The sequence below is a fragment of the Carassius auratus genome, chromosome 45 (genome assembly GCF_003368295.1).
Source record: "Carassius auratus strain Wakin chromosome 45, ASM336829v1, whole genome shotgun sequence".
NCBI classification, from domain to species: domain Eukaryota; kingdom Metazoa; phylum Chordata; class Actinopteri; order Cypriniformes; family Cyprinidae; genus Carassius; species Carassius auratus.
Window position 1 is genome coordinate 1,559,966 of NC_039287.1, and position 14,207 is coordinate 1,574,172.

A 14,207-nucleotide genomic window follows, 5' to 3' on the forward strand; every position below is an offset into this window, starting at 1 on the left:
AATAATAATAATATTAATAATAATAATAATTATTATTATTATTATTGTTGTTGTTTTTATAATAATGAATCTTGGTTGAATGATGTTCAGATAAATAATTAATTAAAAAAATAAAACTGCAACATTATTATTATTTTTATTGTCAATATATTTGTTTAACCATTTTAATGTATTCAAATAAATAATGTATTAAAGTAAATAAAATAATTATTATAATAATTATTGTAGTAGTAGTATTTTGGTGTCATATTACTGTTATTAATGATCATATTAGCTATCATATTACTATTCTCACCACTTGAAAAGTTCCAGGATGTGCATCAGTGATTTTGCACCACAGTAACAACAGCCCGTAAGTCCTGGTAAAAATACTGCAATGCACATGGCTTATTGCTTTACTGTAAGATCGCTGATGCTGCACATTGCAAAATCTACACTTTGTGTTTTTATTCTGTGTCAGACACAATTTAAATGTATTAAAAACCATCTAATTAGTAAATGGTACTTCACTGGTGAGCTCTGCAGAACCTGACTGAGTTCTGTTCTCTGCCCAGTTAGTGAGGTCACACTTGGAGCCAGACTCAGCCTGTTGTGCTCAACAAATTTTACTTTAGCAAACGGGGCCTGCTCACAGGGGTTTTGTTTTTGTTATTCATGTTGTTTATGTGAGTGAGAGTCTGGGTTACCTCTGATTGGGTTTAGGAGGTGCCTCGGCTTGTGTATAACAGTCTGCATGAAATCCATTTGTCTGCAGTGGTTGCGTGTGCTTGTGTGCGCTGACACGTCGCTTTCGGCCTTTTTTCCTCTGCTGTCTGAGACTCTTGCACGGTCACAGCGGGAGGTCATTCCCCACACTGAGCTCAGTGTTCTCAGTGTGTCAGGGGCAGTTCATTGCTGAGCTTGTTTTCTCAATTAGAAACAGATGATACTTTGTTTTGTGGACCGGACTCTGCTTGTCTCCTTGAGATATGGCTGATCCCAGAGTCCTGAACTGTTGCATATTGAGCTGTTCTCTCTTCTACAGTGTATCACAATAGTAAGGTCATTCTGTTAACCCCACAATGTGTGTTTGAGGCAAGTTAGCCTTTGAAAGGATTGTTTGTATCAATTGCAACAAGTTGGAATCTATTCAGTTAGGCTTTCTTTATAGGAAAATAGTGTTTCCGTGATGTATAGAATAAATATGAATGTCACAATTTGATTTTTGACTTTTTTTATTCTATTTCAGCTTTATTTCAGTTAATAAATTCTTTTTTTTCCGTCTTTTTGTATCTGAGAAGGAAGAGAAGGCATTTTGTGAAATAATCTTTATTCAAGCAACGCAGACATTGTGACTGTTGCCGTTTTCCATGACCTTCAGTTCTTTGTCTCACTAATCTAACTATGGAAAGGTATCTAGTCACTGCTCTGGGCTCCCGTTATCTCCACAGGAGGCTTCAGACTCTGTGGCCTTATTACTGTCTATTAATTACCTGATAGCACGGCAGTTAATTATGCAAAGCCATGTTAATTATGCATACTTTGCTGATGTGTGGATAGCTTTGCAGTCCAAGTCTTCTGACTGTTGCCATCCAAAAAGCATTGAATGAATGATGTGAAATGCTGTTTACTGTGAGATTGTCATTTTAGTCTCACTCTCAGACCCCACAGACAGAAGAATCTCCTGATGCCTTGGGGAGAGGAGTTTTGCCTTTGGGATTTTAGTTTCTCCCTCTTCTCATGTGCCCCGCAGCTTTCTTCTCACTTCTTTCATCCACGTTCTCTCTTATTAGAGACATTAAGTTATTTAAGCCAGCATTGGGGACACTATCTGTTCATAATTTAAGGTAGTTCAATGACAGTCAAACTGCACTAAAAAACAAAAAAAGAGATTTATATATGTATAAGCTTGTAGTGTAACTAACTACTCTTTTTTTATGTAAGATATGTATTTCTGTAATTTTCTGTATTTCTTTACTGTCAAATTGAAATATATTATTACATTTAAAAAAAAACTTGTCTCTTTAATATTTTGATCTTAATTTTAGCTGAATTTAAGCAATTTTTTGTGTGTGTGTGGAAACCATGATAATTTTGTCAGGATCAATATAAAGTTCAAAAGAACAGCATTTATTTGAAATAAAAATAAATATTGTTTCAGCATTATACATTTTTATGCATTTAATTAGTATTAAATATAAGAAATGGCATACATATTTATTAGACACACACACACACACACACACTTTTTTCAATTAATTAATGAATTAATTTGAATGGCTTCATTCATGATTTAAATGAGTAGATCACTAAAATTGAACCTGTTTTTTCAATGATACATGTGAGCAAGGTGTCAATATAGGACAGCGTGTCTTGTTATTATGTTTTCTAGGGTTAAAAGTGTGAAATGCTGTGTGAGACAAAATGCTACAGTTGAAAAAGTCATTTTCAAAAAAGCAGCTTGTAGGTGCCTGTAGGTACCTGGCATGGAGACAGTAATTTTGGGGAGTGGCCTGCTGCTTAGAGAAATTCGCTGTACCGGATAAATCCGTCTCTTTCTCTGTTTTTTAGACGACTTGAAAGGGGGCGTGTTTCAAGATAGGCGATGGAGTAGACCAAACTAAACAGAGAGGGAAGGCAAAACACTCATCCAAACAAATGCTTCATTAAATTGGTGGTATTGCGGGCTTTGGTTGCAATACTCTTATCGCATATGTTGCACTTTGCTGACTCGGCATCCACTTTTATAAAGTGTAGCCACAATTTAGACTTCTTTGGCATTGTAAAACGGAAACGTTTTGAGAAAAAACAACTACACTTGTGTTGTGTGACTGCGAGTATCTTCATAAATCCTCCCTGTCACGTCACGTGGTGGTGGACGGCCAATCACAGCGAATGTAGGTCCTTACATGCACGTACAGTATTGTTCAAAATAATAGCAGTACAATGTGACTAACCAGAATAATCAAGGTTTTTAGTATATTTTTTATTGCTACGTGGCAAACAAGTTACCAGTAGGTTCAGTAGATTGTCAGAAAACAAACAAGACCCAGCATTCATGATATGCACGCTCTTAAGGCTGTGCGATTGGGCAATTAGTTGAAAGGGGTGTGTTCAAAAAAATAGCAGTGTCTACCTTTGACTGTACAAACTCAAAACTATTTTGTACAAACATTTTTTTTTTCTGGGATTTAGCAATCCTGTGAATCACTAAACTAATATTTAGTTGTATGACCACAGTTTTTTAAAACTGCTTGACATCTGTGTGGCATGGAGTCAACCAACTTGTGGCACCTCTCAGCTGTTATTCCACTCCATGATTCTTTAACAACATTCCACAATTCATTCACATTTCTTGGTTTTGCTTCAGAAACAGCATTTTTGATATCACCCCACAAGTTCTCAATTGGATTAAGGTCTGGAGATTGGGCTGGCCACTCCATAACATTAATTTTGTTGGTTTGGAACCAAGACTTTGCCCGTTTACTAGTGTGTTTTGGGTCTTTGTCTTGTTGAAACAACCATTTCAAGGGCATGTCCTCTTCAGCATAGGGCAACATGACCTCTTCAAGTATTTTAACATATGCAAACTGATCCATGATCCCTGGTATGCGATAAATAGGCCCAACACCATAGTAGGAGAAACATGCCCATATCATGATGCTTGCACCTCCATGCTTCACTGTCTTCACTGTGTACTGTGGCTTGAATTCAGAGTTTGGGGGTCGTCTCACAAACTGCCTGTGGCCCTTGGACCCAAAAAGAACAATTTTACTCTCATCAGTCCACAAAATGTTCCTCCATTTCTCTTTAGGCCAGTTGATGTGTTCTTTGGCAAATTGTAACCTCTTCTGCATATGCCTTTTTTTTAACAGAGGGATTTTGCGGGGGATTCTTGAAAATAGATTAGCTTCACACAGACGTCTTCTAACTGTCACAGTACTTACAGGTAACTCCAGACTGTCTTTGATCATCCTGGAGGTGATCATTGGCTGAGCCTTTGCCATTCTGGTTATTCTTCTATCCATTTTGATGGTTGTCTTCCGTTTTCTTCCACGTCTCTCTGGTTTTGCTCTCCATTTTAAGGCATTGGAGATCATTTTAGCTGAACAGCCTATCATTTTTTTGCACCTCTTTATAGGTTTCCCCTCTCTAATCAACTTTTTAATCAAAGTACGCTGTTCTTCTGAACAATGTCTTGAACGACCCATTTTCCTCAGCTTTCAAATGCATGTTCAACAAGTGTTGGCTTCATCCTTAAATAGGGGCCACCTGATTTACACCTGTTTCTTCACAAAATTGATGACCTCAGTGATTGAATGCCACACTGCTATTTTTTTGAACACATCCCTTTCAACTAATTCAACTAATTGCCCAATTGCACAGCCTTAAGAGCGTGCATATCATGAATGCTGGGTCTCATTTGTTTTCTGAGAATCTACTGAACCTACTGGTAACTTGTTTGCCACGTAGCAATAAAAAAATATACGAAAAACCTTCATTATTCTGGTTAGTCACATTGTACTGCTATTATTTTGAACAATACTGTATGCTATAAGCTCACACAGACACAGGCGCTTGGCAAAAAAAAAATTGGAACCAAAATTTGGCCCCGAAGGATAAAATTTTTTTTGATACTCATAGTATAAAAGTTTTTCGTTCGATACCATAAAGGCATCGAAATTCTGTACCCAGCCCTAGTCCAGGGGAACCAAAAGTCCTTTTTTTACAAACCCCTAGAATATGTCTGCTAATTTAAGCTGGGTGTAATGTGCAACCGTCACATGCCAGGGTGATGTTACCCTGATGCTGGAGCCATGGACAGTGTGAGATTTGGTGAGTTTTTATATAAATGCTGTTGCCAGCATGACTGAGAATCTCTGTTGCGAGGCAGACAGCCCTTGAGCTCTTGGCAACATTGACTATATATACAAGGAGGTGTGATGGATGTGCTGATTGATGTATTGGTGAGGTAATGTATGAACAAGTTTGTCACTGAAAAATCAAACCGTCCAAACCAGACAATCTGCCTGTGGAGCTTACATGAGAAATGTGACAATTTATCTTTCCCACGGGTAATTGGAGTTTAACTACTGTAAACTTTATGCTTTCTTCACTTTTATTTAGTTTATCTCCCACCTTGACGTGACCGCTAGGAATGTGTGAACCAAAGCGTGATTGCTTACTGGCACAGACAGCCATGTGTTTGTGGTTGAGGACCAGGATCTGAAGTTTGTTGTAGTGCTGATGGGATGGCAGCAGTTGGGTGATTTAGTTGCTGTTGGTTAAGCTCCTTCAATACCCTGGCTTAGCTGAAGCCGTGTGATTTTTCACGCCGTGAAATCTCAGTGGGGAAAAAGACCTTGTCTTGTACCGAAATAATTACCCTGGCAGTGTAGACTGTTATTGAAATCTTCTTTCTCAGTTGAGATGGACAGATGTTAATACTTTGGTTGTTAATTATGTTCATGTTAGGACCATTCATCTTGTTTTTCTAAAAAAAAAAAAAAAAAAACACACAAAAAAACTAGGCTTAAATGTATTGGTTTTAAATGCTTAAAGTGAATGTGTGCATTACAACATGATGGAAAGCATATTATTAATAGCATATCATACAAATGGATATTCATTTTGAGATTTTCTTAAGGGTGTGTTCACACTTGTAGTTCGATTTGGTTGGTTTATTTGGCCCGGACCAAAAAGGAAAATTATAAATTTGGTCTTGGTTCGCTTAGCGTTCACATTTTTTTCCCCAGGAACTCCTGATTACCTGTTAGATTTACCCAAAACAAATTATATTCTATGTTTAACGTCTAAAGCGACATCAGAACCAGCGGCACATATCAGAAGGTCTATCTGAGGTGAGACTGCTCTCGGTGGATAGATGATCACTGAGCTCCCGCTGATCACTTGGAGCTCACCGTCTCCGAAATCAGCGAAACACATTTTTAAATAGGCGTTGTCTTTATAAATGAACCACAGATTTGAGTTTTAACCAACTACATTCTTGCCTGAAATACTTTTAAAACTACATTTCATGACAGAATAACAGCAATATTTTGAAAATGATTCAAATAAATGGTGGCTGAAATCACAATGCTGCGTGAACTCAACCAATCAGCATGTTTAGCGCCCAGGTCCCGCCCCCGAAAGTTACGTAACTTTGAAAAAGTACTACCTCTCCAGCAGGGACTTTCTGAGGGGCATTTTTTTACCCAGAACTTTAAGTTCCTGGTTCCTGTGGTGGAAACACACAGAGTACCAGCCCAAAGTCCCTAGTTCCTGGGTAAAGTTCCTGCGGTGGAAACGCAGATTAAGAGAGCAATCGCACAAGGGTTCGTTTTAATCGAACCAAACATGACAGGTGTGAATGCACCCTTAAGATTATATTTAACATAATTACCTGCATTTTAAGTTAATCTTTAAGAACAATGTCACAACAAAATACTTATTCAAGACCAGTTTCTGTTCAATTTTGTTTCATAGCTTTGCTTCCATGTGAATTTATCAGGTTTAAGGTTGTTTAGACAAGATTATTTAATATAAGTAATAACAGGATGACCCCGGGTCCTTAAGTCTTAAAATGTCTTAAATTCAATCATTGAATTTACAAACATTGGACAGACTGAAGTTTTTTTTCCCCCCGCTGTAGTTGGTGCATCAACAGATTAATAAACAATTGTAAGAATTTTACATGAAAGATGTCTAATACATTTAATAAAGGCCTTTCTAAAGGTAAATAACATCCTGGGGTAAATATTGAAAATGCTGATTTACGTATGTAAAAGCTGATAGAACGCTGATGAAAATTTTGCTTCAGAATAATTCATTTACACCACCAAAAATCTCTGTGATGCTGTGCTTTTGTGGGGATATTTTGTATGATTTCACATAGGTGGTATTAAAAAAATCTCAAGTCTTCAATTTAACTTATGTATGTAAACACACTGTATAATACTAAATATAAGATAAAGGATGCAAGTAAGATGTTTTTTCAAATTGATACCTGGTCTTCCACATCCTTTTGCCTAAAATGGAGAAGAAAAAAAAATCAGATCTTTAAAAGTCCAGATACCTTAGCCACCACATGGCTCATGTGTCCTGACCTTTATGTCATCACTTTCTGAGATTGAAGGATGGACTAACAGTCTAGTAAGAAAAATAGAAACACACACCTGGTATATGCTTAAAAAATATTCTTTCTCAGAAACTTTACTTGGCAACTGTTATAACTAACACGACTGATCATAGAGCACTAATTTTAGGTATCTGTCACTAGCTTCCGTGTAGCATCCTGCCTGGACCAGTAGCCTGCAACATGTAAGAAGGTCATGAGTTAAGGTTTCTGTGCCACCCTTCAGTGTATAAATATGTCTCGTGATGACTTGTTGACAATCGTGACATATGGGGGATTGCATGAGCTCATCCATGTCAGAACAAAGCAGGCTTTTCACCCCGTCCTACCGAAGACCCCCTGCAACCTGCTATGTCTGTGTCTAGAGGTCTAAATGAAGGACACCCTGCTTTGAGACTTCACAGGTTGTCAGGACAGGTATTTATCTTTTGAGACATGGTCCTTCTGAGAGGAAATAGAAAGACAGAACATTCCTGAGCCAAAAAGAGTTTGTTTTTCTGGTCACAGAGCCTAAATATGGCTTGAAAGCGATGGGCTTGAACTCGTGTCTGGTATGTGTTTGTTTTCTGACTAGTGACACCACATGACCACCAAAATTGCTCCAACAGCCAAGGTGGGAGTGATGACGTTGGCAGCCCAGAGCACTTTTTATCGATGAGATCATTCTCTTGCCCCAGACTCTTTATAGTCCTCGTTGCAGAAGGTTTCTCCTCTCCAGCTTTCTAAATAGTTGCAGAGCTTGGCTTGTCACTTCTTGGGGTCTTCCAGGACTCAGATTGGCATTTTTTGCTTTGGAATTAGCTTCTTTTTTTGGGTTCTGTTCTTAGTTATACAGTTTCATTCTCCATTTTTTCTTTTTTGTGAATGGGAATCTGACTCTGGTTTACAACGGTAGAACTCAATATCTCTGCCCCAGCTCTCCCAGAGGGACTTGGTCCGTGTTCAGAGCGTCATAGCAGAAAGGCAGGCCTGCAGGCACCTGTCCATCATGCCAGCCCCCAGAGTGTACCGCTTCCCGCAGAAGATCAGCCGCACTGAGATCATCTTGAGGAGTGAGTTTGATGGGGAGGGATGGGGCTTATAACCATGAGACACCTAGCAGGGGCAGTTAGGTACTCTGGGATATTACATCTCTATTTCCAGGACTAAATTGTCTCTTTCTGGTTCAAACAAACTGTAATGTGCTTTAAAAATCTGACCTTTTGTAAAAAAAATTTAAAAAAAATCTGGATCAGTAGTTGATATGCCCGTGCCTGGTTGTCAGATTCTGTCCTAAAAAAACATCATCTGTCTGAGCAGCAATGAAATGAAAGCATGTAATAAGATTTTTGTTTACTATGAAGAAGGTTTGTATAGTTAATAGGCTTTAAAAGCCTTTTTTTTCCAATATGCATTGTGCTTGTTTTGAAATGCACCATAGATAAAACTAAATTTACGACCCAAACAAGTAAAAAAAAAAAAAAAAAAGAAAAACAAAGAAAAAGCTTTCACATCCCAAGCAGCAAGTCAAAACAGCAGTGGCTCAGCCAATAGAATTAGTTTGGGGGCAGGATTAAAGGGCTTGACAGTGTGAGCATTTCACTCCTATTTAAAACTTAAAATGTGTTTAGGAGCATGAGGGGATGATAATAATAATAATAATAATAATAATAATAATAAAAGGCTTCTCCAGGCTTGTGATTTCAGAGCAGTTTGTATTCAGTGAATACTGTGCAATAGATTGCTTATGATCTAATGTTGATGAATTATGACAATGTTTGCCTTGTGGTGTTTGTATTGTAATATGTTGTAGATGGTTGTAAGAGTACATTACATATCGTTCTCATCTTTTTGAATGCACAGCTGGCAGTAGTAAAGCGTAAACACTTCAAAATAAGAGTCCCAGTCCATTTTAGGCTTGTTAATAGTTACATTTGTTTGTTGTTGTTGCTTTTTTTTTATCTGGTTATTATTGGCATTTTGGTTATAGTAAACCGTATCTGTTTGATGTAATCGTGTGTAGCTTCTGTCTTGGCTGCCTGTTACAGGAAGAAAATACTTAACACATGTTATTCAGTGTGTAGATTTGATCAGTATTGGGACAATAATCTGTTTATTCCAGTTTTTCAGTTTAGTAGCGCATGTGCTCTTTTGGATTATCTATTTGGCTGACCTGATTTTGTCCGGAAACCTACTGAAACACGGTCATTATTTTTGCAGTTTCTTTTGTTGCCACTAGTACCGCAGAAAAAACTTCACCTTCAAACACGTCACTTTGTAAGTTCCCTCCAACCAAGTATAACAAACTCAATTCTGGATTTGAATCTGATGAACATCAAGCCAAAATACTGGTCAAGGTATGTTAATTGTGACGGCTGACAGATTTTGTCTAATCATTCCAATTAACCACTTCACATTCCTTGCCAAGTTTATCACGAGAAGTCATTAAATGTCTGAAACAAGAGCTGCTCTTTTCTTTCTATGAAATGTGTGCATGTTTTAGCTCTGTGTGCTGAGTCAGTCTGTTCACTACTTTTGCAGCCATTCTCAATCTAGTTTATCCTGTAGTTTGTTTTTTACTCGATTTGAGTTGTCTTTCCAAGATAATACCATTTCCCAATGTCATTTCAGCTTTCTGTCAGAAGTGTAAGTGACATGCTTGCGATGGTCTACACAATGTAATGAATCTATTTTGCTAATAGCCTCTAAAGACGTCCGTTATTTCAACAAAAGCTGCATTTTATGGTTCGACAAGATGTCTTTAGCTAAAAACAGTCTTGCCAGCTTATTTCAGAAGTGCTAAAAAAAGATTGTTTACACTCTGCACCTGTTCAGTGGTCAGATTTTCTTTCATTTGGAGTACAGATGGCAGGACTGTTTCCAAGCAGAACCTCTTTTATTAGGCAACATTGCATCAAAAAGCCTCCCTCCAATGGTTATGCTTCTCATTCCTGCCACTGCAGTCGTTTAGCCGCCCCAGAGCTGAAGTGGGATCAGGTGATGCTATTTAGGATCTCTGGGGTAATGCAGAACACAGAAAACATCAACACCTTGTACACGAGGCAGCTGATCTAGGGCCAGTAGAATTACTAGTTGATTTATTTTTTTATTTCATATTTAGCAATATTTATTAATTATTTTCTATTTTTATTTATTATAAATACATTTATGTGTTATTTATTTATTTTACATTTTTATTTATTTTTACTTTGGAGGTTATCAAATCTGTATGGACTCAACGGATTGTGTAACTAGATGGACAAACTATTTGAGAAAGTTGTAATACGTAGAACACAGGAACTTCTGCTATTTTTAGGTCCCAGTCCCATTTCTTGCTAGACTTTCTGTCTCTGACTTGGAGCCCTAAGTAATGAGACTCATCAAAACTATGATGCTATAGATTTTCATTATATCCTAATCCTTGGATGTCCGTGAACACAGACCAATATTTCTCTTGACTCCTTCAACTTTCTACCTCTGGGACAGAAATCCTGATTCTGTATGCAGTGACACACAGCATTTCTTTTGACTCATATATGCATGCTTTAATAACGTCCCATTTAACCGGTTCACAGACTTGCTCACAATCCAATCAGAATCTGTGTAAAGCTAGAGAACTAATCATTTGCTTCCTCATCTTCAAATTATGCAGTACTTGACTGTAATTTTCCCATTTGCGGAACCACAACTGTGGAATTAATTGGAAGGCTTGTGTCTGTCTGTGTTGTGGGACACACATGAGTGATAAGGGGATTTGTGTGTTGTATTTACAAGGTGATGATGCAGTGTGTTAGCTGATGTTTCCTTTTCCCAAATGTTGTTATAAAACATCAAGGGGAAAAACGGTTTTTCATGACCAGGTGGTGTCTCAATCTTGGACTGATTTTGAAAGCTTTGGGGCATAATTAATGGTGCCTGCTATGGGAAAGCATCCCAGTTACTATTGCTCAAATGTAGATCTAGGAATTTGAACAATCACTTACATGTTGCTCCAGTTTTGCTAACAAGTTAGATTTTGTCCAGATCAACTATGACTGGACATTTGTTGATCGCCTGCTTTGTGTTTCGGTTACTTACAGTGTTGCACCTGGTTAGGCCATTTAATGGATTAATGTGGCTATTTGTATTGTTTAAATGATCAACACAAATGTGAAAATTTGGTTATAATTTACTCAGCCTCGTCTCATTCCAAATCTGTGTGACTTTATTTCAGAAGATATTTTTATTATTACAATATTATATATATATTTTTTCATCCTAAACGTCAAGCCAGTTTTACACTCATTGACTTTCATTGTATGGACCAAAGTCTTAAAAATATTAGCTTTTGTTGTTCCACAGAAGTGTGTGTTTATATACATATATTTATATACTTTTTTTGTATGGAAAGGTTTGAAACTACTACACAATAACAACCAAACATTTCTTGGCAGTACTATTTCAAATATTTTGTTAGAAAAAGAGATTCAATATTATTTTATGTAGTAGTATATATTGTCTCATATAGTATAATATATTTCTGTTGTATGTACATATAGTAGGTAAACTGTCCAACACTGACAACGTTTCAGAAGGAAGCAGAATTTATTTTTCTTCCCTTGAACTCATGCTTTTTTTTTTGTATTTCACATGGTGTGAATTTTGATGGAGTGAAAGATGATTCAGCTCTGTGAAATGAAAGCTGTCCGGTGTATTCATGGCTATTAGTTGTTGGTGACATCATCCGATAACTTGATTTCAAGCCCATTACTTGGTCCTGTGGCCAAGACGAGCTTTGTTTCTCCATATCAGTGCTTAGTGAGACTTCCTTGATCCTCCCTGAAGAAAAAATATTTGTACCAATTTTTCTGAAGCGGATCTCTACAATTCACCCTTCATAGTAGCTCGCCAGATTTCAGAGTCTCAGCTGTATCTCGCTGTCTCTGTCCCGAAAGGGTTAAACCCGTGAAAACATCCATGTTTTTCTCCACCCACCTGCCCGTAATAGTTGTGATGTGATTGTAACATTGACCGCTTTACCCTTCGCCCATCCAGGCATATGAATAATTGATCAGGTCCGGAAAGTGCAATAAGTGGACCACATCCTGCTCGGTGAACGTTGTGAGAGAGCGTCTAACGTCTAACTGCCAGCCTATTGGTCTGGTCTTGTCTTACCACAGCAGTGTTTGCTTGAGAGTAGCCACAACAACATGCTGCTTTCTCTGAGATCTCACGGAGTCGCTGATGGCAGTTTGGGAGCTAACGCGAACGGCTCTAACGCACTTGTTACAAGTGCACCTAAAGACCAGGATGGACTTCTGCAGTACATCTGCTGTCAGAAGAGACTCGGTGGTTCTCTCCTCCTCTCATGTAGGTGCTATTCTGACTCTTTATCTTTCTGTTTGCTCTTAAACTGAGCTGTTAGTTGAGTGTGATCTCTAGTTTCACTATCGGATTTTATTTTATGTAATGTAAATTAATGTAATGTAATTTTACATTTTCTAATTAATATATAAGCAGTATTACTCATTTTTGTGTAAATTAATCTAGCTAAGGTGGTGCAAGGGCACTAAGAAACAAATTATGCATCTAATAATGTTTAATTATTATTATTATTATTATTATTATTATTATTATTAATCAGGAATACATATTAAACTTAACACTAAACTGTGTTTCTAATGACTTTTATTATTTGTATTTTATTTTTTATACGTTATTATATTATGATTATTTTTTTCTGGAATAAGAAGTCAGTTGTAGGTTATGCTATCTGTGTCTGATCTAATGGCAGTACATTACCAAACTGGTTTGAAGGAGGATCAGTCCATATTAAAGCTGACACTGAGTGCCTTTTAAAGGGCTGTTCTGATTGGCCGGGATGAAAGTGGCAAGTATACTTGCCTTTGTGTCAGTTTCAAATTGCACTCAAAAATCTTCATAATGTTGCCATAATAACAAATCAAGTTAATATTTGCACAACTTGACCTTGCTCTCTGAAGAGGCTATATCCGCTGACTCATTAGATATCATCTAAACAGCTTTGATAATTTGTGATTAGCTCATCACATTTTATGAGTAATGTTTGTTTCGGTTTCGAGGCAGGAAGAGAAACTGAGGGTGCTTGCTTATATAACGGGGCCTTTTACATGCACATTAAGGCTAGCGTAGGTGTATTTTATGTGTTAAAGACAAAGAACGTTTGAGAAGGGAATTTGTAGGGTGGGTTACACAAACATGGACCATTCCGAATGGTTGCCTTTCTTAAAGTTGGGCACAGAATTGTAATGTTAGATTAGATTTGACACATGAGTTGATTACTGCTTGGCTTGTCCAGATGGCTGAGCTCTAATGTCATATTTTTGCATGGAGTCTTGTGCTGCAGGGAGAATTCTGTGAGAATCCAATTAATGTGTTCTGCAAGCCATTTGTCTCTGGTTAAGGCTGAGTTTAGCTTTGCTACTTGGTGCGCTTTGCATGCCATGATCTACTTTGCTCCAACATTCATGTTGATGTAAAAACAATGTTACTTTAGTATTATCCCAAGACAGATGTTGTTTTATGTTTTGTTACATTTTGTGTTTTATTTAGTTTTACCTTTTATATGTTAAATGTAATATATTTTTCAAATATAATTTTTAGTTTGGTTTTAGATTTTGTGTTGTGCTTTGTGAAAGGTTATGTTTTGCTATTTTAGCTTGCTTAGATTTTATTATTGTGGCATAATCCATTCAGAAAAATCCATTGGAAACATTAACTATGGGTCCTTTGTCAGGCAGATGATCTCAAATCTGCAGTGTGGACCAGACCTTTTGATGTGTAGACAAAAGTTACTCTTGTTTTTGCAATGCCCTGCTGTGTGAAGCAAATAAACCGGAAATGGCACATGTAGTCTGGTAATGCGCTACAGAGAGGGCCTTACCTCCAGACTCTGTAAACAGACCTCTCTCACCTGCACAATGCTGCATTGATTGATTAGTAAAGCATGTCACGGCAGAGACTTGTCCTGTGTTCATGCTAAGATTTCATTCAGACCTGGCAAACGCATCAAAGCCTCTATACCCAAACTGTGCTGTAAAATAAGACAATATCAAGGCTTGCTTTTCAATCTGCATGATATATTTCCAGCATGAGG

At 37.4% G+C, this 14,207-nt stretch overlaps 1 protein-coding gene across 8 annotated transcripts in view; it reads left to right on the forward strand.

The window, feature by feature from the left end:
* Positions 1–14,207, forward strand: part of LOC113062840 (protein enabled homolog) — an 86,586-nt gene that overhangs the window by 46,562 nt on the left and 25,817 nt on the right. The gene's annotated exons all lie outside the window — the stretch shown is intronic.